Here is a 24,110-nt window from a genome sequence, read left to right on the forward strand (position 1 = left end):
CTCTGTGATTGGCAAAGGCCACAAACCTTGCAGTTTTCTTGTTTCTTTTCTGTTTGCATTTTCTCTGCCAACACTGTCCTAATTTATTTGAACTTCTTTTTTGCCCTAATTAGATGTGATCCTCCAGGAAAGCAGGCAAGGGGGAAGGGAGGACTTTAGACTGTGTGCTGCCTTCCAAACCTCTGGTCAGCTGGTCCTCCGATGTCCTTGCTCAGTGGTCAGGAAAGGTTTTTTTCAACAAACTTGTGATTGATTTTTTCTAGTCCCTGATGAGTTATTCATCCTGTAACTGTTGGATGCCCCTATGTCTAGGTTTAGTGTCTTTTCTTCAGGCCTCAGTATGGGTACATACTGAGTGGCTTCCTGAGTTTTTTTAAAATTGCTTCTTTGCAGTGTGACTTCATTATTTGAAATTATGCAAAGTCCTAAAGTCCCAGACAGATCTCTATTAAAATGGAAATACAAACATGCATCAAAATGCTAACTAAAGATGAGTTGGGGATTATTTACATTATTGGTTTTCTTCAATTCAGTTCAGGTCAGCTCAATAATTGTTTATTGAACACTCTCACCAGGGATTTGCAGACTCTTCACAGGCACAAAATCTTATTTATTCAACATACACATATATTAGACCCTTCCAAAATGAACTAATCACATAACTTAATAGCAATATAAAGTATAACATTAAGTGACAAAATGAAGGGCCACAAACCATTGCAAGAAAATGTGTCAAGTTATTAAAAAAAAAACAAAAAGGAAAATCTCACAGTCTCTATTGTGTGCAAATTATAGATGCTAAATTATTTTGAATCTCCCTAATTCACACTGATGAATGAGCACAGAGATGGCTCATCGTCTCATTATTATAACATAATTTGCTTTAATCCAACATTTGTTCTTGTGGTTGAACATGGCTCTTACAACACTCGTTCTGAGTAGTTAAATTAGTTAGCCTTTACTGTAGGGAATCTTCCACTAGTGGCCTAAGGTCCTCAACCTTCATAACATTACAACCCTTCAATAGCATTCTTAGTGTTGTGCTGACCCTCAACCCGGAAATTATTTTCATTGTTTCTTCATAACTGTAATTTGATAGTTATGAATTGCAGTGTTAGTATCTGTGTTTTCCATGGTCTTATGTGACCCCTGTGAAAAGGTCATTAACACCTCCATAGACATGGACAAGGCGTGTGATCCACAAGTTGAGAACTATTAATTTAGTGTGTGCCATTTCTACCTCTGCAAGTACAGAGATGGATTTCTCCCTAAAAATGTTTGTGGTATGCAGCAGCCTTATTTTGCTTTGAAGAGTAGAGAAGAGGATTATTCAAGAAGAGATTGTGCCCTATCTGTTGATTAGAGAGGCCAAAGTGAGACCTCTCTAGACCTGTGCTAGACTAATCTTCTTAAGGCATGGTGCTGCACTCACACCTGCTGATAGTGGTTGCTTTTGTTCCAGTTACAATGTACCTGTCTCACAGGTAGCTCTTGAGGATGCTCAAATTTTGTTGACAGATTAAAGAAAGATAAACTGGAATAACTTACTACAAATTGCCTTGGTCTCATCCTGATAAGGAAAGAGTTAGCTGGTTCTTCAGTAGTGTTAAAATGTATTAGGCTGCTTGGCTTAACAGTTAGTAAGCATTCATTTGAATGAACTCTATTCCATATACATTATGGGGATTTTTTTTTTCTGGTTGAGAGAAATGGCCAAATGGGGAACACAATATAGGAAACAATGAAAATAGTAAGTGAAGGATAAGAAAGGAAGGAAAGGAGGAACAAAGGAAAGGAAGGGGAGAGGAATTATTGGTGTATCAAGAAAAAAACAGTGTTTTTAAGTTTCTTGATATTAAAGTACCAAGGACACAGCATGTGAGTGGAAATATGGAAGAAAACCCAAATTTGTCTGCTCCAAGCCTGTCGTTGCTGCAGTTGTTATAAAACTGGTGTGATTGGAGAAATTCCAGGGGTCAAAACAGAAATCCCAGTAGAACTGGAGTCATTTGTGGGTTATATATGACTTATTATAAGCTTACAATTCTTACTATAACCTACTGCTACCTTTTTCAAAAGAACAACAATGTTCAGCATGGAATGAGGCCCCAGAATGCGGGGATTATCCATATTTGAACATTTGTTGCACAGTAATATCACTATATATGATAATATAAGCAATCCTTGTATTTTCCTCTTAGCAAACAGTATACAGATAACTTCCTCATTTTCTGCAGAATATACATTCATATATGATTTAGATACTATGTACTGGTATTTTGAGAGGAGTCTAGTTCTTTGTACTGATAGGGGGCTATCTTAGGGCCTCTGACATACTAAGTAAGCTCCCTCTCACTGAGCAATCCTCTTAGCTTGAAAAATTCTAGTTTTAATAATGAATCTTCTTACTCTAAAGTGTTCTCTTCTACTATTCCAAAGCAAGCCACATTCGTTACCCCAACTCTGAGTTGTTTTTAGATGCTTTTTTCTAAAAATCCATTCTCTTCTGTATCAATTCTAAGTATTAGTGCAGAGGTGGAGATGGAGGTACTGGAGAAAGTAGTACAACTTAAGCGAATCTAAGTTTTTGTAGACCCCTGTTCCTAGAGAAACTCTTGTTGGAAAGATTCTGGCTAATTTGAATGGATTTCTAGAAGCACAAACACAAAACAAGAGCCTATATAAATAATATTTTCTTGGTTGACATAAATAATTATTTTTACTAGTTTTTTTCCTGGCTCATACTAATGTTGAAATATGACAGTGATTCAATTTTCAAATACCAGTTATATGTCATTTGGCTTGCCATGTTGGGTACCTGACAGCGCAGTATAGTACTATCTTAAGTCATTATTTGAAAGTCCCCAGTTAAAACCCTTAGAAATGTACCAGTATGAGATGAGACCTTGAAGGTCATTCTAGGAACTCATAAGATAGGCTGTTGACATTGAAACACACTCATTTATATGAAGGTAAATAAATCTAATACATTGTAAAGTCAGCATTAAAAACGTTCTCTTTCAGAGGTTGAGATCCTAGAAATGAGCTTTCAGCACACCCATGTTCTTCCCGCTGGTATTTTTTTAATAGCTCTACTAGTATTGCCAGAATTCATACCTACCTCTGCTACCTCCAGGGACTCTAGGAGGTAACCTTGCTTTCTATATCTCTGCTTTCACAAGACACTTTCTACACAGAGCTGAATGTAATGCCTTTTATTGCTTCTAGGATGGTTTTTGTCCAAGGGTTTAATGAGACAGATGGGGAAAATAACTTTTCCGAATAGCATGGGAAGGGGCTATTTTCTACATAACTGTCCCAACAAGACTCGAGGTGAAAGAAAAAAAAAATCTCATCTAACTCCAGAAGGAGAAAGAACTTCTGAATCATTTGATCAAGCTTTATCAACTGTAACGCTTTGTTTCTTAGTCAAAACACCATTTGTTAAGGAATTATACTAGGTCCCTCTGCTCAAGGCTGTGGAGCTAATGCGAGTTTCTGTTATGATAACATCAGTGTTTTTCAAAGATTCAAAGGAATAAATTCATCTCAGATCTTGGGGAAAAACTTGCCTTCATTTAGCATGAAAACTCTATAACAAACATTATAAAAAATTCATTAAAATGCTGTGTGAATTACTCTGCTGGCTGTGAGGAATAATCTTTCACAAGTACTAAGGGGAAGAATCTTGAACTAGAACTTTTGTTAATGGGGGGGGTTCTTTGAAGAGTTAAAAGATCTAAAAGAGGATAAGACATTTTTATTATTAGCCATCACTTGCAGACCTCCATAGAATAACTGGTTTAATTCTTTCTTTCGAATGTGCTGTAACTCTCTGCTATTATGGTCTACCAAATGGCGGTTTATTCACATGGAAATGTCAGGCCAATTGAATGTTAAGGTTCCTGAGTCAGGTCCCTTTTACCTTCTCCTTCATCATTTTTTATTTCTAGTGTGATAGTTTTGTAGATGTGATAACAAAAATCTAGAAATAGCCCTTAACTGCATAACTTCATATATTTTGCTTTTTATAATTATAATTATAATACATACATAGAAAAGGCAAAAAAATCATCTATTAGCCTACAATGTTTCCTTAATGGCCCTTTAACTTGACTGTTTTTCCCCATCTGTAGACCCAGGCTACCATTCATGTTTAGTGACATTTAGTTATGTGTTCTCTAGAACATTATGTAAAATTAATATTTCCACTTAGGGTAAGTTTTCACAACCTTAACACTACTTACACTGTTTTGTTGTGTATAGAGCCTATCTTAGGTTGTGTAGGATGCTGAACAGCACTGCTGACCTCTGCTAGTGGCAGCAAAATGGCTGAGATACAGCTCAGTGGTAGAAGACTTGGTAAAACTCTGTGTTTGTACTCATGCGTGTGTAGGAGCCTGAATGTAGCACAGCAGAGGAGAGGACGAGTTGAGAGACTTGGTTCACCCCTTTCACTATGTGAGTCAGGATAACTGAACTCAGATCATGAGACTGGATAGTAAGCGCCTCGATTCCAAGGCTATCTTACAGGCCTCAGGAGCTACATTTGGAAGCACTGTCTTATTCTGAGTGCTTTGAAGTTTGCCAGATAGTTCACTCTGAGGCATAAATGATTATTGGGCACACAAACTTATGATACCAATCTAAGTGTATATAGACATAAAGAGCAGTTTACACAGTGTGTTTTAAGTGCTAGCAGATTTTTAGAAAATGAACTTTAAGGATTGGAATAATCAAGGATACTGTCTTGGGGGCTAGATCCTAATTAGAATTTAGAAGGTAAGAAAGAGTTGAGCAAGAGCAACATTTTCAAGAAAGAGACTGGACAGGCCTCAACATGGTAGTAAGAAAATAGTGGATTCTGAGGAGTAGAAGAATCAAGACAGAATAGCCAGAGTCCTATAAAATTCAAAAAGCTTTGGACAACAAGCTGTAAAGGCTGATGATTAAATCAGGAGAATAGTGAATTTCAGCAGAGATCAGACAAAAATATGCAGAGTTTTAAATTTATGTCATTTGCCACCGTTAGACTAGTCAATGCCTAGCTTCCATAGGTGTGATTCTCATTTATAAAGTAATAAGGCTCCAGATTAATATATGTAGTAGATTATATATTTCCTTGTAGAGACAGGGACTTTAAGGAAAGCATTATCATGAAACAGAATCTTCTTTCCTTTCATAATTTTTTTTTTCTGATAAGATGTTTCTCCATAGAACTATAAACACAGTCCTCATAAATTCAAGCACCAGCAGTAACCCCTGCTCCTGGGCATTAATCCAAGTTCTCTGGTTCATAGATCATAAAATTCAGATTGAGCCCTTTGAACTCACTGGAGAAAATGGTATTCCTCAACAGAGAAGTGAAACTTATTTTTTAAGTTGGCACTCATCTTTCTTTAGCTTCAAATCATTAAAATACTGTGAAATTAGTTTCCCAGCCATCATATTGAGTTTTTAATACATCTATTGTTAAAATGTTTTTTTTTCTCTCTTAGTATGGCTGGGTGTTCCAATAGAATATTTCAAATCCAATAAGTGGATTTTGAGTTGCCTTATTCCAGGAATGTATTTTCTAAGTTTCTCTGAGTTCAATTAAATGAAAGCTCTTAAATATTTCAATCTAAGTTTTACTCTGCTGGAATTGATAAATTCAAATTTATCTGCATATTTTTAAATCAAACCTCTACTTTTTACACTTCTATTCCATACAATAAATCATCAAGGAAAGTAGCAGAAGACAACTTTCATGTGTATATAGGTACCTTTAAATTATGATAAGCAATTTAAGTTGATTTAGTAGTAATAACATCTTTGTACTATTATGCTGTTGGCTTATTCAAGATCACATTGGTAGATAGGTATATTTTGCATTATGGTAGAAATTCTCTTCAATACTGGAGGTGAATATATATATATATGAGAGTAAGCAATATATCTTTAAAATATCACCTTTCAAAGAACCGAGTTTTTCTTTTCCAAAATGTTTTCATTTTAGCTGGCATTATTAAATGTATTTATAGATAGGCTACAGTGTGACATTTCAGTACAGGCATTCAATCTAATTGATATATCTTTCAGCTGGAACACTTATAATTTCTTTTTGTTCGGAACATTTAAAATGGTTTCTCTAAGTTATTTTAAACTATATAGTGAACTCTTGTAAAGTATACTACCCTACTGTGCTATAGAATATTAGAAGTCCGTCTTCCTATCCAAGTGCATTCCAGGATGCCTTAAGCTTTCCCCCTCTAGCCCTTCTTCACACACCATTTCTAGACTCCTGTTCCACTGCTGTTCTAGTCTCATCTTTTTTGATATTAACTTTTTACCTCCATATATAAGTGAGACAAAAACACTTCTCTAAAGAAATTAAAAATTTTAATTTACTGTATTGAAGATCAATAAGTGATAAATCACCAGCCTCAGGTCAAGAACTTCTAAATTTACATAACTATTGATTTATGTAGCCACAGATTTCTCCTTCATTGTGACTTTTATATTGTCAATAGCAGAAATTTATTACTGAATACATCACAGCTCTTAGGAAATGAATGGTACACACATCATAATCGCTGTAGTCATTTTTGAATTTCTGCTAATTGAACTCCTAGTGATGAGTATAAAGCACATTTAGTACATCTCCATAAACGATTTCTTAAGAACTTATGAGATCTGGGGATGGAAGGGTGGTCCAATGGTTAAGAGCATATATTGCTCTTGTAGAGAACCCAAATTTCATCCCCAAGTACCCACATTAGGCTCCAAGCGATGCCTTCGACCTCCACAGACAACTGCATTCACTGGCACATACCTAGCCACATACACTAGCATATACACTTAATTAAAGATACAATAGTCTTTAAATGCATAATTTGTGATTTCTGTTAAAGCACACTATACATTTTTCAATACAATGGACATAGTCAACATTAGTGTTGCTGAAAGTTCCTGTCTGACCTAGAAACCAAGGATTCTTTTTCAGTAATTACAAATTCAGAACAAAGAGGTGGGTGTGGTTGTATCTGCCTTTAATCCCAGCACTCGGGAGGCAGAGGCAGGCAGAACGCTGTGAGTTCGAGGACAGCCTGGTCTACAATGTGAGCCCAGGACAGCCAAGGATACACAGAAAAACCCTGTCTTGAAAAACAAACAAACAAACAAACAGAACAAAGTTACTATTGTGAAACTTTCTTAAAACGATTTTATAGCTATAATTTTTATGATCTGATAATGGCTAATTTAAATGTCTTGATTTTTCGAAGAAATTTTTCATATACAAATGTTACAATTTCCTGCACCCAAAGCTTCATTGCTCTGTTATTTTTACATAAAAGAAAATAAATTTAGTACAGCTACTTAAAAATAACTTCAATATATCAGGAATCTGGCATGAGGCTGACTTAAAAGACTTGTGGACAGTCATATTGAACATGACGACATTAGGGAACAAAAGGTAGAAAAAGTTCTCAATTCACTTGTTAAACTTCACTTAGAAAAGATGAATTCATTCATTTTATTGCCAAACTCTTTCTGGAAATACTAAGAAAATTTTTTTTGACAATGGTAAATAAGAAACTAAGTTTTCTCATTTAGTTAAGTAATGAAATATCATAAACCAGTCAAGAGTGGCAGAATCTTTGAGACTTGAGTTACAGATGCTTATGAGCCTCCATGTTGGTGCTGGTTATCAAATGTAGGTTCTCTGAAAGAACAACCAGTGATTTTAACTACTGACTCCTCTCTCCAGTCCCTTGAAATTATCATTTAATTTTAAATGACAAATGTTTTATTGATTTTCTGTATAATCATTCTTATACAGCTTAATATCTGTTATATGGGAGAAACTATGGAGCTAAGTTGTTATTAAGCAACCGGAGTGCTTGGCATGATATATTACTGCAGTTATAGAGTCTTCTGCGGTTGAAACAGGACAATGAAGCCAGCCTGGATAGTAAAGTGAGGTCTGGTACTAAACATGAATAAATGGAAAATTAAATTAAAAGGACAGGTAAACAGATTCAGTTATTTATAGATGTCAATCACAGTTATAGTATAAAGTGGTGTGAAGCTTAGTTATAGAAAAACATTAATTCTTTATTTCTATTATTAGAATATACATTTAGCCTAAAAATTATTTTTTTAAAGGCAGATTTTTAAAAGATAAGATCTCGTGATGTAGTTTAAGCTTGCCTCCAATTCTAGGGTGTCCTCCTGCTGCATGTACCCCTGATTATAGTAAAACATGCACCACAACAAAAAGATGATAATAATATGTATGTTTTAAAAACATGTCATATGTCAATTAGGTGTGAAATCCTGTAATTAAAGGCATTAAAATTGGAAAGAAAGAAATAAAAATTTTATCTATTTACATATCATGTAAGTATATACAGAGAAAATTCCTTTTTTTGTTTTTTTTTTTTTTTTTTGTTTGTTTTTTTGGCTATACAGAGATTTAATTTTCAAATAGAAGAGGAGTGGTTTTTTTTGCAATCAAACTTGAACTGTGTTCAATTCGAGCTCACATAATTGTTTTTCTTTTTCTTTTTTTTAAATTTAAGTAACTTATTCAGATTACATCTCAATTGTTATCCCCTCACTTGTATCTTCCCATTCCCCCTTCCTCCCTCTTTCTTCCTCTTCCCCTTCCTTAGGTCTGTGACAAAAGAGGACCTCATCACCCACTACAAGATCAGGTCTCTTCCTGGCAGCCTGCTTACTCTTCCTCTGAGTGTCAGCAGGCCTCCCCACCAAGGGGAAAGGGTCAAATAGTGGGCACCAGAGTTCATGTCCAAGTCAGTCCCTGCTCTCCACACAGTTGTGGATAACGTGCTGTCTATAGGATAAATCTGGACAGGGGTTCTAGGTTTACTGCATGTATGGTCCTTGGTTGGTACAGTAGTTTGAGCTGACCCACCTGGGTCTAGATCTGCCAGCCTTAATGGTCTTCTTGTAGGTTTCTAGGACCCTCTGGTTCCTTCTATTTTCCAGTTCTTCCTTGCCTCTCTCACTTAGAGTCCCAATAGGAAGTCCCAGCATCTATCCCAATGTCCAGCTAAATGAAGACTTTCAGGGGACAGAGATATCCCCAGAGACAATTCTTAAAAGTCCTATGAACATTAATAGCAAAATTTTAAGATACAAGATCAATATATGAAAATTGGTTGTATTTGCATACATGAGCAATGAAAAATAAAAACAATATAAGGAAGTAATTCTAGCTACAATGCCATCAAAAGCAACAAAATATTTAGAAATTCATTTAAGCAAAAAATGTTTGAGATGTGTATAATGAAAATGAGAAAACACCAAAATAAATGAGTCAGAATTTGATGTTATGGAACAGTGAAATTTAAATTGAAAATTAAATTACTTTAACAACAGTGAGAAAGAGTTGTTAGGTGGTACTCTGCCTGTGAAAGTCAAGTTTGAGGGGAAATAGGCACTATATCATATAGTTGACAGCTTTAAATCAATAATATCTAGGTATAGCTATACAAAACATTCTTTAAACTTATTACAAATGATGTAACTATCCCAGTGATTCTCACTAAACACTTTCCTCTAATCAAAATCTCTGAGACCTAGGTCTCCTACACAGATGTAGCCCATGGGATGCACAGGCTTCATGTGGGTCCTCTGACATTGACTCTGTTTGCTTTTCTATCACTTCCCACTGGAGGGGCTGCCTCGCCAGTCCACGGGGAAAGAAGATGAAGTCAGTCCTGATGTGATTTGATGAGCTGAGGTGTAATAGTAGGAGTCTTCTTCTTCTTCTTCTTCTTCTTCTTCTTCTTCTTCTTCTTCTTCTTCTTCTTCTTCTTCTTCTTCCTCCTCCTCCTCCTCCTCCTCCTCCTCCTCCTCCTCCTCTTCCTCCTCCTCCTTCTCCTCCTCCTCCTTCCTTCCTTCCTTTCTTCTTCTTCTTCCTGAGTAGCCCAGGCTATTGGCATTGAAAAATACACATATACATTTCTCCTTTCAGGCATAGGCAATATCTCAGAAGATGGATAATGGAAGAGATAAAAGATAGAAGAACTGAAAATTCTATATTTTTGGCCTATAATAGCTATTACAGTCTTGAACTCATAGCAAATATACTTATTGGCATTGGCCTTCTCAAGACTGTAATTGTCAAAAAAAATCAGTTATGGTAAGGGGAGGAGCCCTCCTTCTGAAAATTTGAGGAGATAGGGTAGCCAAGGCTGAATCCACCAAGTACATAGTCACACCAATGACCCTGTTAAACTCATTGACAAAAGACATAAAGAAAAAAGAATGAATGTGGATAGAGATTTAGAAGAAGAAAAAGTAATTGACGGGGTGAGAGTAAGATAAAAGAGTATGGAAAAAACTCCATTATCTATGGGATTGCCAATTAACAGAAGTTAATATATATATATATTTGTGTCTATGTGTGTTAACAAATCTTAAAACCTAAAGAGATAACACAATTCAAAATGAGCAAAGAACTAGAATAGCCATTTTGCCAAAAAATATAGCAGATAACATGCATTATAAAGACAAAAAGATGGAGGGAGGTAACTGGATATGAGGTAATGGGGAGAGAGCAGTGGTGGGTTTTAGGATTAGGGAAAGAAGGGGAGAGAGGATAAGGTGAGAGAAGGAGAATCCAAGGTGGGGGACATCTCTGGGATTTGCCAGAGACCAGGGATAAGGGAGGCCCCAGGAACTCTAAGGGGGTCACCCTTGCTGAAACTCCTAGCAGCAAGGCATATAAAGCCTGAAGTGACCACCTCCTGTGGCCAAGAAGGACTGCCAGTTATGGATAAGGGCATAGATTCACCCACAAAACCTTTGACCCAAAAGTTGTCCTGAAGACAAGGTAAGCAATGACAAAGATGGAGCAAAGATTGAGAGAATAGCCAACCAAAGACTGGCCCTACTTGAGACCCATCCCATGGGAGAGAACCAACCCCTGACACTATTAATATTACTCTGCTATGCTTAGAGATAGGAAACTAGCATAACTCTTCTGAGAGGCCTCTCCCAGCAGCTGATGGAAACAGATGTAGAGCCCTACAGCCAAACATTAGACAGAGCTTAGGGAGTCACAGGAGTTGGAAAAACCATTGAGGGTCAAGGACTCCACAAGAAGACCAACAGAGTCAACTAACCTTGGCCCATAGGGGGCTCAAAAGGACTAAACCACCAACCAAAGAGCATGCAGGGACTTGTCCTACGCCCCCTGCACATATGCAGCAGATGTGCAGCTTGGTCTTTATGTTGATCCCCCAACAACGAGCAGGGATCCTCTTTGACTCTGAAGCCTCCCTTTAGATTCCTTTCCCCTAACTGGGCTGCCTTGTCTGGCTTCAGTGGGAGAGGATGCACCTAGTTCTACAGCGACTTAGTGTGCCAGGGTTGGTTGGTACCCACTGGGGCTTCCCTCTTCTCTGAGAAGAAGAAGAGGGGAGAATGGGAGGAAGAGTGCATGAGGGGGATTGACTGGGAAGGAGAGGAGGAGGGCTGCAATCAAGATGTAAAGTGAATAAATAAATTTAGAAAGAAACACAAACCATTAACCATGAGGGAAATAAAAATAACAGTCACAATATGATACCAATTTGCACTCACTATATTCCTTTTCACTTAATAATTTGGGAAACTACAAAGATTGGCAAGGTTGTATAAAAATAAGAATAAAACATTGACTATGTAAAATGGTTCATCTGTTGTGAAGAAAAATTTGGCAGTACCTCAAAATTTTAAATATGTTAGTTGCCACATGATCCAGCAATCCCAGTCCTGGCTAGATATACAAGTAAATTAAATATATTCAAATAAAAATGTGTACCAAATGTCCACAACACGTTATTTATAATAGTTTTGAAGTAGAACAACCCAAATAGTTATCCACTGATGTGTGCTGGCTAGATTTCATGTAAACTTGACACAGGCTATGTAGTCATAAAAGAGGGGGGGAGTCTCAACTGAGAAAATGCTTCACTAAGATCACACTTTGGACAAGACTTAGGGCATTTTTCTTAAGAATTTACTAATGGGGAAGGGCCCAGACCACTGTGAGTAGTGCCACCCTTGGGTTGTTGGTCCTAAGCAAGCCATGAAGAACAAGCCAGTAAGTGGTACCCCTCCATGGCCTCTACATCAGCTCCTGTCTTCAGGTTCCTGCCTTGTTTGAGTTCTTGTCCTGACTTATTTTGATGATGAGCTATGATGTGTAATCATTAGCTGAATATATCCTTTCCTCCTCTACTTGCTTTGGTCATGGTACTTAAACATAGCACTAGTAACCTCAACTAAAACTGATTAATTAAATCCAGTTTATCACACAATAGTACATCATTCATTCATTCATTCATAAGAGGAATGAAATATTGATCAATCTGCTAAACCAATGATATGGGTTCAACATATTACATGCTAAGTGAAAGAAGTGAGTTTTATTAGACCATGTCACAAGGTCTAATATAACTGAAATTTAGCTTCCTTAATTCTTTACTTTTCATAGCATAGAAAAGAGTGTGATGTTTTCCTCAAGAGTTTTGGCAGTGTTTGTGGGAATGTAGTAAGTGAGAAGGCTACAGAACAACCAAAAACAATACCCAGAGAAACTGCCAGCTTAAATTATATTGCTTTAAAGAAGAATAAAATTATCACAAAGTCAAAATATAAATATATAATTTATAACATCCCCGAGGGACACTTAGGCTGTTTCCAGGTTCTGGCTATTATAAATAAGGCCGCTATGAACATAATTGAGCAAATGTCCTTGTTGTGTCTTGGAGCATCTTCTGGGTATATTCTAAGGAGTGGAATAGATGGGTCTTGAGGAAGCCCTATTCCCAGTTTTCTGAGACAGCGCCAGATAGATTTCCAAAGTGGTTGTACAAATTTTCGTTCCCACCAGCAGTGAAGGAGTGTTCCTCTTTCTCCACATCCTTGCCAGCATGTGCTGTCACTTGAGTTTTTGATCTTACCCATTCTGATGGGTGTAAGATGGAATCACAGAATCATTCTGGTTTGCATTTCTCTGATAACTAAAGAGGTTGAGTTTCTTTAAGTGTTTCTCAGCCATTCGATATTCCTCTGTTGAGAATTCTTTTTTTAGTTCTGAGCCACATTTCTCAATTGGGCTATATTGGGTTGGTGGGGAGGCCTGGTAGCACTCATAGGAAGGATAAGCAGGTTACCACTATGAGACTTGATAGCCTATGATCTTATAGTGGGGGAGGAGGTCCCCCTTGGTCAGAGATATAGGGGAGGGGAATAGGGTGAAAGCCGGAGAGAGGGAGGAATGGGAGGATACAACAAATGGGCTAACAATTTAGATGTAATCTGAATAAATTAATTAAATGCAAATATATAAATAAGTAAACAAAATAATTTATAACATGGAAAAGAAGATAAAGTTCTTGTTTTTCAAAATTAAAGATATTATATTTTCCCTTGGTGATAAAATTTCAAGGATCTACTATCATATTTGATGTGTGTGAATTAGTGGTTAGCACTATAGGGAAAAAACTTACACTTTAATAGTGGAAACAATTTAAAACATGGTAGAGACAATAAGGCATTTCTCTTATATTATAGGACTTTAACTAGAGAGTGTTAAGTGGTAGGAAAGCCCAAATTTCAGATACACAGGACTACAGAGTTCAAGGTCTACATGCTCAGTGGTAAAGATATATTTACAAAAATTGCACTAGAATTTGAAGAATAAATAGGATTAGACTGAAAAAATGAGATGGGTAATTTTATGAAACTGATAAATTGTGAGCAAAGTCTTGACATAAAAATCCTTTGAATCTTTTTCAAAAAACTTTTAAATCAGAATTGTGTAACAATACATCTAGTAATTGGAAGACAAATACTTGACATGAATATAGTCCATAGCTTAGAAAATAGTTTAAATCATTTCATTAAGAAGATCCAATAAATTCTTATGAGTTATCTATTTAAATCTACTTTTAAGAAATATGGGCTGACTTCTGTTTGTGATTCTAGCATGTGTGACCTGAGCAGGAAAAATGCTATCATGTTCAAGTCCAGACTTCACTGAAAATGAGATTCTACCTTCCAAAACAACAAAACAACCTGTAATCCATACAATAATAATATGGTATTGAGGAGCATTCAGCTGTAAATGATAGTTGTGAATTTAGAAAAATGAAATGGCTTATTTCAGACCATGTGTAATGACAAATAACTGATGGACCTTTATACAGTTAGTTGGTGGCATGTAGTTGTGTATGGAGATAATATGGTCACAAGCAAACTCATACTTGAAGTATATGTTTTAGGTTTTATAGTAACTCCACATTGCTGATTTCATGACTACCTCCAGTAGGCACAAAGCAGAACAGCTGTACTTGTATATTTGTGTGCATGTATCAGCTCTCTGAATACAGTATATGCTTTATTTATTAAAGTAACCGAGGGAGCTAATAGCAGTAACTGAGTTAATCTTGCTAAGAACTGCTTATCCCTTTCCAAATCAAGTCTCCTCTTCTGAAAAGCTGTTAGAACTCTAATAAAGACCAAGTTTTCTACTAAATACTTCCAGGTGACTTTTAAGTAGTTTGACGTTGCACCACATACAAAAATTAAGTATTTGTGATATATATGAGCTCACCTACATAGTTAACTTTGATATAATTTCAAATGCAAGTACATATTAATATTAATTGAATTTTGACATGATCACATTATATTTGTGAGCAGATAAGTTTGATAATGACTTTTGTTTTTATGAGACAGGGCTTCTCTGTGTAATAGCCCTGGCTATCCTGGAACTCACTCTGTAGACAAGGCTGCGCTTGGACTCAGAGATCAACCTACTTCTGCCACCTGAGACTTGGGATTAAAGGTGTGTGCCACCACCACCCAGCATTAATATACAGCTCTATAAAATAATCCTCATATATTTGACTCTGAGTCAATAGGTGATTCTAGAGGTGCATGATGATTTGGGGCTACTTGAATAAATACAAGCAACCATATAATGACTCTACAACACACTGCTGTTAGTTTCCACCTTTAGTTTATTCCACATTTGAAAACTTAATTCTATTTTGTAAAGAAAGGTTTCATGTAACTCAGTCTGGCCTCAAACTTGCTGTGTAGTCTAGAATGATCTGAACCCTTATGATACTTCTATAAAATGTTTGCTGAGAATAGCAGTATGTCACTTCACACATTTTAGGCCACACTACAATTTGAATCCAGGGCTTCATGTATGGTAGCAGAACACTCTACCAACTGAGACACATCCCCTGGAAGGTCTACTTTTGATTGATATTGTGTATGAGTGTGTGTATGCATAAGGCATCCCATTAAGTACATCTCAATTATATATATTAAAATACTTTGATTCCTGTGTATATTGCTCACTGATCACATTAGGCTAATTAAGATATGTATCACCTTAAACTTTCACCATTCACTCTATGTTAAGTAAATCCTCTTTTGTGACTATTTTGACTATAGTCACTTATAGTCAAATTATCCCGTATTAAGTCTAACTTTAATACTGTAGTCATTGACCAACCTGTCTCATGCTTCACTTCATGCTTAACAACCAGTATTCTGTTCTCATCTCCTGTAGGATCATGTTTTCTCAGTTTCCACATGAGTGAGGCTATGTGGTATTTCTCTTTCTGTACTGTGCTTCACTTAAAATGTCCTCCAGTTCCAACCATTTTGTCACACGTAACAGGATCTCACTCTCTTTATAGTAAAATGGCATCCATTGTGTATATGTACCCTGATTTTTTTGTCCATTTGTTAGCACTTAGCTTGATTCTATAATCTAGCAATTCAGTTGTGTATCAATGAACATGACAATGCACGTCTCTCCTCAATATATTGAGCTCATCTTTGGCTACGTGCCAAAATTTTACATTGTCCCAAATCTCAATTTAAAGCTTACATTATACTTTTTGGTTTTGTTTTTTCTAATAACACTTAAAGTACTATTTTGACAATTTAAATAATTAATAATGATTTTAAAAATCTTATAAATCGTTTGGTTCTATAACTTATATGTTAACTTTAACTATTAAACTAAACTACTTCCCTATTTTATTTTTATTTTTCCTTTTTCTGATGAGAAAACAGAGGCAAGATAGATAAGGCAATGTTATCCAAAAGTTACAGCTACATTCAGATGAAGAAGCTAAAAATGTGAAATAAGATTTGACTGACTCAAACTGTGTAAACTATAACTCTGCTCCAACTACAAAAGCATATAGTATGTCATCTTTTTACTTTCAAGACAACGTACTATGTACCCCACTCTACCTTCAATTTTTCTAGTCCTCCTGCCTCAAACAGCCAAGACCTGTGATTACAGGTTGGTGCCACCGGAACTGCTAGATCTTAACGTCCTTGCATTTTCATTCTCTCCTTTCTAAGGGCTTTTTTAGTTTCACAAAAACACCAACATGTGGCAAATCATATTTTTACCAGAAAATCAGCCACTGTATTTATTTGCATTCGTGAGTATAGTGATTGTGTAAATATGTTTTGAGATAGAGTCACACATCTCTTGCTGTGTATGCCAGGCTAACTGTCCCAATAGTTTCAGAAAAGAGCCTTTGTCTGTTGCTCCCTTCCTCCCTTAGTAGTGCTAGGACTACAGACACTCACATCTAGTTTTTATGTGGGTCCTGGGGATTCAAATACTGAACTATCCTCCCAGCACCAATATCAGCTACTTTTAATTTCAACTTCTGTAGGCATTTGTACCCTATTTCTTCTTGCTACTTTCCTCAGATCTCTCTCACACCCTGATCCTGGGTTTGTTTTTTATTTTCTTTTTTGTTTGCTTTCTCATCTTGATTTAGCTATTACTGCTGGTCAGCTCTTCTCTGATTGCTTCTGGTGAACCTCTCTCCATCCTACAAAATGGTTCTTTGCAATATCACTTTTTCAGGTTCCTCTCTCTTATATTCACTACAACCTCAATCCATTAAAAATATTTTAACTCCTGCACCATAGAAGAAAAATGCTCCCAATAATAGTTCTTCTCATCTTTATTCATGCTTATACAATGTTCTTCCCATTTCTACTTCATTCTGTTCCAAGATTTGTTTGTGCCCTTGAACTCATTTCCTATCTGCCGCCAATCACTCTATAATTCCTTCAAGATCTATTTTTCCTTTCTCACCAATTACTTTAATCAGTGTATAAGACAGTGGGTTTTTATCGTTTGATGCATCTTATTGCCTCACTACTCTCCACCACTCTACTCTGCCTTTCTCACCAATTCTTTTTTCTCTTCAAATAGCTTCCTTTCTACTTTCATCCCACATATATTTACTCATGCACACATAATTTCTACATATGTAAAAATTAGATATTTATTGTTCATTACACACTTTATTCTTCCCTCCTTCCTCATAGTCATCCTTCTACTTTCTTTCAGGCCATGTATAGTCCCATTTGTTCTTTAAATGGTATAATTTTACTCTTCCTACAGCTACAAAGAAAAACCCATTGTGTATATAAAGCACATTTTCTATACCTGTTCCTGGGTGATTCTAGACCTTGCCAGACTGGCAGTGAAAATCATTGCAGGTTGGTCATATGGTAGCTCTATTTTCAGAAACCCCCATGCTGATTTTCGTAGTCATTGCATCGGTTTACATTTCCTTCAGGGGCATATAACCCTTCTGCTTTCTCAGGATTGTTTCCAGTATTCACTGTTGTTTGTTGTTTTGATAATAGCCATTTTGATCTTGATATATCAATTTTCACATCTCTTTGAGATACTCCTACGCCTAATTTTCCTACTCTTGAATATTTATTTGAAGACAGCAAATGAAATCAAATTGGCTCACTCTCCAGGTAACAATAAATAAAGTAAAAGTAACACAGAAGGTCCTAGAAATCTACAAGTAGAACAATATGATAGGCAGATTTGGGCCCAGGGGTCCCGCTCAAACTAAGGCACCAGCCAAGGACAATACAGGAGGTAAACTTTAAACCCCTTCCCAGATCTAGCCAATGGTCAGAATATTCTCCACAGTTGAGTGGAGAGTGTGATACGACTTTCTCACGTACTCTGGTGCCTCACATTTGACCATGTCCCCTGGAGGGGGAGACCTGGTGGCACTCAGAGGATGGACAGCAAGTAGCCAAGAAGAGACTTGATACCCTATGAGAATATATAGGGGGAGGTAATCCCCCTCAGGAACAGTCATAGGGGAGGGGAATAATGGGAAAATGGGGGGGGGGAGGAATGGGAGGATACAAGGGATGGGATAAACATTGAGATGTAACAAGAATAAATTAATTAAAAAAAAAAGTAACACAGAAAATCTTCTCTTGACCCAGCTTGTCCTTTAGCAAGTAGACTTCACATTTTAAGAAGAGTGTTGTATATTTCATCCATTTTATTAGTTTTGAATCCTCCCTAAACTTGCCACAATCTTCTCATTTTTATCACATATTCTGTAATCATACCTGCTAGAGATTTACCTAATTTGGCAAAGGCAAATACTCCTGGAGAGGCTAGGAAAGTAGGGCAGCTATCATCTTCATTTCTTCCCTATTGTGATTAACTTATATTGGATTGATTTTTATAATGACAGCGAGCAGCTGTTTTGAGATGAGGATATTCTTTGATTAGAGGGCAATGGTGATTTGGGTGATCAGGTTGACAGAAAAGATTAGAAAAAAAAATCTAAGTGAAAATGTGCACTTCCTGGAGCTTTGAAAGTCCAATATGAGAGCAGGGAGTCCTGGTGCTGACTCCACAAGGTTCATCAAGAAATGGCAGAGGGCCAAGTGAAGGCAGTTAGGGTGCTATAGAGAAAAGTTCTTCTTATTTGACATTTTATCTCAGATCAACACAATTGCACTTGAGAGTGGGATGGAGTAAAGTGAAATAGAGTAAAATGCTAGGAATTTCTAGAGTTTGTGACGTTGTTCCATCTTGATTTCTAGGACACTGGTTATATCAAGGAGTTGAATTGCCATGCAGATAAAGGAACATTTGTTCTGGTGCCACACTACTAATCAAAAGTCACACATTGTTGGTATTTTCACCTCAAGAAGATTATGAAGCACTGGAGACATATAATACAAAATTTTCTAGTAACCCTATGGCCTAGAGTCTAGACAGAGTAAGTATTTAAAATACTTGATTTAGTTCCTTTTTTCCCTTTTTGCCGCCTTTGCCCTTTTCCCAACTCCCTGCTCTCTCTCCTTCCCTTGCCCCTCCTCCCATGGCGCTTCCAATAAACCTGCAATTTTATATTACAGCTTCGTTGCCATTAGCTCATTCTGATTATTTAACCAATCAACTGGTGCCTGTGACTTGAGGGAAATTGAATCTCACATAGCCTGGCAGGCGGGATTCGTGAGGCCACTCTCCATACATCATCTTTCTCCACCTGGTCTGATCCCATCATCTTTAAACTTGGGAGAAGTACCCAGTCTGGAGACTCAGGGCTACATGGGGATGCCTTCTCTCCCACCTTCCTCTCTGCCTGATGCAACTTTGCACTTGTTAAGTTATCCTGTGCCCCAGCTGCTGCTGAGAGACACTAAGTATCTCTTCCAGGGGGTCTGGTATCTGTGAAGACATGGTCACAAGATTTCGTTCCAGGCTAATCTTACATTTCAGAGACTTCTGTTCATGGATTAACCTTACCAAACATACCAACCCAAGAATGTTGAATTGGGAAGCCACTTCCATATTCTTGTGGTTTTCAAAGGCTGGAAGACAGGGCTGCCACTGGGTGTCTGCATGAAATTTTCAAATTACATTTGTCCGAGTTTTTAAAAAAGCTTGCTCTTATCTCTCTCCAACATGGTCCAGTAAAATCCCACTCCCTCTCTCCAACCTTGCCTGCCCCTTTCAAGGAAACCCTCCACATTCCTGGCATCTCTGAGGACTGCCTCAACCTCCTCACCTGGAACCACCATTATTTTAGATCAGCTATACTTTAGAGATGATGATCTTCAAGCCTGTCAGAGAATCTGTAGAATAAATACATTTAAATGTTTAATTAAAAAAGCTTAATGTGACAGAGACCCCAGCTTCTAGCGGTGACTCCAAGGCCTCCAAGTAGACTTGGGAACAATGACAGATGACATTTCCTGGATTGTGATGCTGGATAAGTTTGCCCCAACTAGCCTGCTGCAAAGGCCTTGCCCAAACTGTGGACACCTTAGAGAGTTGACTGTCCCGTTTTGCCTAGACAAGATAAGATCTGTCATTTTCCAAAATTCCTCTTCCATGGAAAGGCCTTTTGGATTTGCTGGGCTAGGACTGATGCTGCTATGATGCCCTAAGATCTGTGCCCAGAATAAAGCCACTGACTCCACAGGAGCCTACTGGGAAGGCCGTCTGGATAATGGGTAAACCTCTGTCATATTAATCAACGCATAGGCCGTTTGGATTATGCTCTTGGCAGTAATTTATCCTTCACTAGTCTCTGATGGGTTTACAGATAAGTTTAACAACAAAACCCAAGGCTTCAGCTGCCTTCTCAGAAAAGTATAAAGTTTATATAAGGTCTGAGAATCTAAGGAAGTGTTTGAGGGTCTGAGATGGTCTTTTAAGGTTTGTGACGGTATATAAAAACTCCTCTCCACAATGCTACTGTTGTATTTAGACTGTTCAGAGCTTTAACATTAATCAGATTTTAAATTGTCTCACAAGCCAATTTGTCTCTTTTTGTAAACTTAAAAGATTCTTGTAAGCTTCAGGAAATCCACTTGAATCCACAGGTCACACTCCAGATAATAAGTATTTCCTATTGCAGAGGATGGCATTCTCCCATTCCCTGGTTTTAGGACTCCCTAAACTGTGAAGATCATGGGCCTAAAAGTTTCAAATGTAAACTCCTTAACTTTTTCTTCTGCCCTCAACATGTATATGTTCAAGCATCCTTCCAGGTACTGCATCCAGAACGCAGGTGCTCCTGCCTAAACCTCACAGACTGCATCAGCTGGACCTGCAGTTTCTTAGCCATAGATGGTCTCACAGATCCTGAACAGCAAATACACCAGTCTGCTCTTCCTGGACTTGGCTACCATTCCAGTCTTTTGCACTCCACACCCAAATCAACACCCCTATGCCAGCCATCAGCAGGAAGCAGTCAAAGAACAGATTTCTTCACCTCTTATCCATTTATTATCAGCAAAGGGCTGAGATGATAAGGGTGCTGGGGGTTGCTGTCATGGCATGCCCTCTACCTAGGGGTGAGGCTTCCCCTCTTTCAGAGACTCACTATATCAACCACTTTTGTTTAACTGCCAATTTTTGCCACCCTTGTCCCTTTCCTACCTCCCTGTCCTCTCTGTCCCTTCCCTCCATCCCTCACGTGTGCTCTCCCTTCCTCTTCCCTTCCCTCACTGCTTCTAATAAATCTGTATTTTTATATTAAAAATTACTTGATTTACAGTATTAGCACATTGGATGAATAAATAGCAATTGAATTAGTCATGTTTACAAGGAAAATGCTTTCTTTGTCCTCTTAAGTTCAATATCTGAGAGTCTAATTATTATGATAACTAAACAAATTGTTAAGAGAAAATACACAAAATTTTCATTAATATTTATATTTGTAGAATTTCAGTGGAAATAAATGAAACTCACTGAAGTGCCAGGTGTGTTAAACTCCTGTAATTGCACGGTGGGTAGATAAAAGAGAATAGTGAGGAGTAATTGATAAGCAACCCACTTTACAAACCTAATGAGGCAGGACAAGTTTGATTTCCATACATACCTGGGCAGGCTTGGCTTTAAAAGTCAAAGGAAGTATTTAGGTTTGGAAATTGGTGCTATTTTCACAAATGAAAGTGGCTTGGGCCTTCACGGTATAGTAAATTTCAGGAAAACAACTAGACAAATATATTGAAGAATACACGAGATCTCAGAGGAGTGGGATGCCTGTTGTACTATGGTGTGTGTATGTGTGTGTGTGTGTGTGTGTGTGTGTGTGTGTGCGCGCGCGCGCATGCGCACATGCATGCGCGCTCAAATAAGTTCAGGTAGCTTACAGGAACACATATGAGGGATCACTCACTCACAGGCACATGCGTAACTTCCCAGTGGCTCCACCACTGACGAAAACATGTCTCCCTCCTCCAAAAACTGTTAACTGCTTAGAGATTCTTAAAGAATGATGAGGCTTTGTGAGCTGTTTGCCACTCTGTGACAGAATGTTGACCTGATTAACGTGGGTTGTAGAGTGCAGTGGCTATGACATGTCCAGAAGACAGTGTTCCACGATACCTCCCCCCCACCCCCCCGCTCACTGTTTCCTTTCACTTCACCTGTAATTTTCTCCTGAGATAGATATTCCATTTAAATCTCCATATTCAATAGTTACATATTAGCAGCATTTTGACCAGTTATGAAATTATGTAGTAACTAACAAAGTTGTCATTAGTACTAATTTATGGGTAGACAAATATTTAGAAAGCATGTTCACTTAACAAAACAGTAGCTTCTCAGTAGGGCCTATGAGCTACCCAGCCACACGGTTTTCAGCAGGTTAACAGTACCAGCTGTGAATTTCTTTCTGTGGGGTGGAACTCTAATTTAACCAGGAAGCAGTTGATTACTCCATACTTGTCAGGCTGCTATAGGAGCAGTGGGCAAACCTTGCCTCCAAGGTCCATGGCTGAGTAAGACGATTCCTGTGTGGGTGGTGTCTTCAGCAATAGGGTTCTATCACCAAGGCTGAAGAACAACCAAGAGCCATGGCAGTAGCTGGCACTGATCTGATATTTCAAGAGTCCCACTAGTCAGCATTTTATAGAAAGATATTCCACCCTAGCACTGGGAGCTTTGTTTAATACTCTTGCAGCTTCTGGAAATGGGTTTATCCACCAATGCAGAATACCATCACTCAAAGGTTTTTCAAAACTTTATTTTTTAATTAGCTTATTAAGTAGCAGGTGTCCTTATGTCTTCTTTATGTATACTTAGTTTCAGTGGACTCTGTTTTCACTGTCTTCCATTCCCTATTTTCTCCATTTTACTTTTTATTTTTTTATTTTTAATTTATATATATTGGTGTGAGGGTGTCAGATCTTGGAGTTACAGACAGTTGTGAGCTGCCATGTGGGTGATAGTAATTGAATCCGGGTCCTTTGGAAGAGCAGGCATTGCTCTTACCTACTGAGCCATCTCTCCAGCCCCTCCATTTTATTTTTACATTCCACTCTTTCTACTATTTTACCCCTAAATTCCCTTGAAATCTCTGTTCTCCCTTTCCTGGTGTCTTTTATGGTTCATTGGTTGCTGCACATGCTTCCATATAAATACACATATGTAAAAATGAGAAGGTATGATCGATCTACGTATAAGAAAGAATATGGAGGCTTTGTCTTTCGAAGTATAGATTTTTTTGTTTTGTTTCGTTTTCAATTTTTTTGAAAATATGTCACAGCAGATTTATATGGCTCCTTGTGGTGTTTTGAAATTCATCTCAACTGTAAGCCTAGTGACCTACAGATTGAAGAAACGGCCAAAGTCCAGAAGCTTCAGCATCTCCTTGGTGTCAAGATCTACCTCAATGATCTCCTGGTCTAGGACTGAGAGACCTCAGGAACATAATTATCTCTCCTCTCTCTCTCTTCTTCCTGCTGCTTGATAGAGACATCTCTCACAGGACCTCTCTGAATACGCTTCATCAGATGTCTGACATAGCCAGTTATCTTGCTGCAGAGTTTCTTGCTGGAGACAATGGGGATCTCCTCGCACACACACTTGTTGGTGTAAAAGTCATTACCCAGATGCATGTAGAATTTCTCAATGGTGACCTGGGCTGCCTGCTTCACAGTCTTGGTGTGAACTCAGCCCATGGTAACAGGTCTTGGTAAAAGAGAGGGGTCTAGTATTTTAACAATGAAACATCTTCCAGGTGCACTCATTTCCTAGAAATTTCATGGTTTTTTTGTGGGCAAATAAAATTCTACTGTGAATATCTACCTTATTTTCATTATTCATTCATCTGCTGTTAGACATCTAGGATGATTCCATTTCCTGGATATTAAGAATAAAGCAACAAAGAACATAGCTGAACAAATATCTCTGGCATTCTACATAGAGTTCTTTAGTTATATGTTCAGAATTGATATAACTAGGTCACAGAGTGCATCTA

General features: G+C 37.6%; 1 pseudogene; it reads right to left on the bottom strand.

Moving 5' to 3' along the window:
- Positions 1-23,401: 23,401 nt before the first annotated feature.
- Positions 23,402-23,811, bottom strand: LOC127185713 (40S ribosomal protein S17-like; annotated as a pseudogene).
- Between the last annotated feature and the right edge of the window lie 299 nt (positions 23,812-24,110).

The sequence above is a fragment of the Acomys russatus genome, chromosome X, assembly GCF_903995435.1.
Source record: "Acomys russatus chromosome X, mAcoRus1.1, whole genome shotgun sequence".
In the NCBI taxonomy this organism is placed as follows: Eukaryota; Metazoa; Chordata; class Mammalia; order Rodentia; family Muridae; genus Acomys; species Acomys russatus.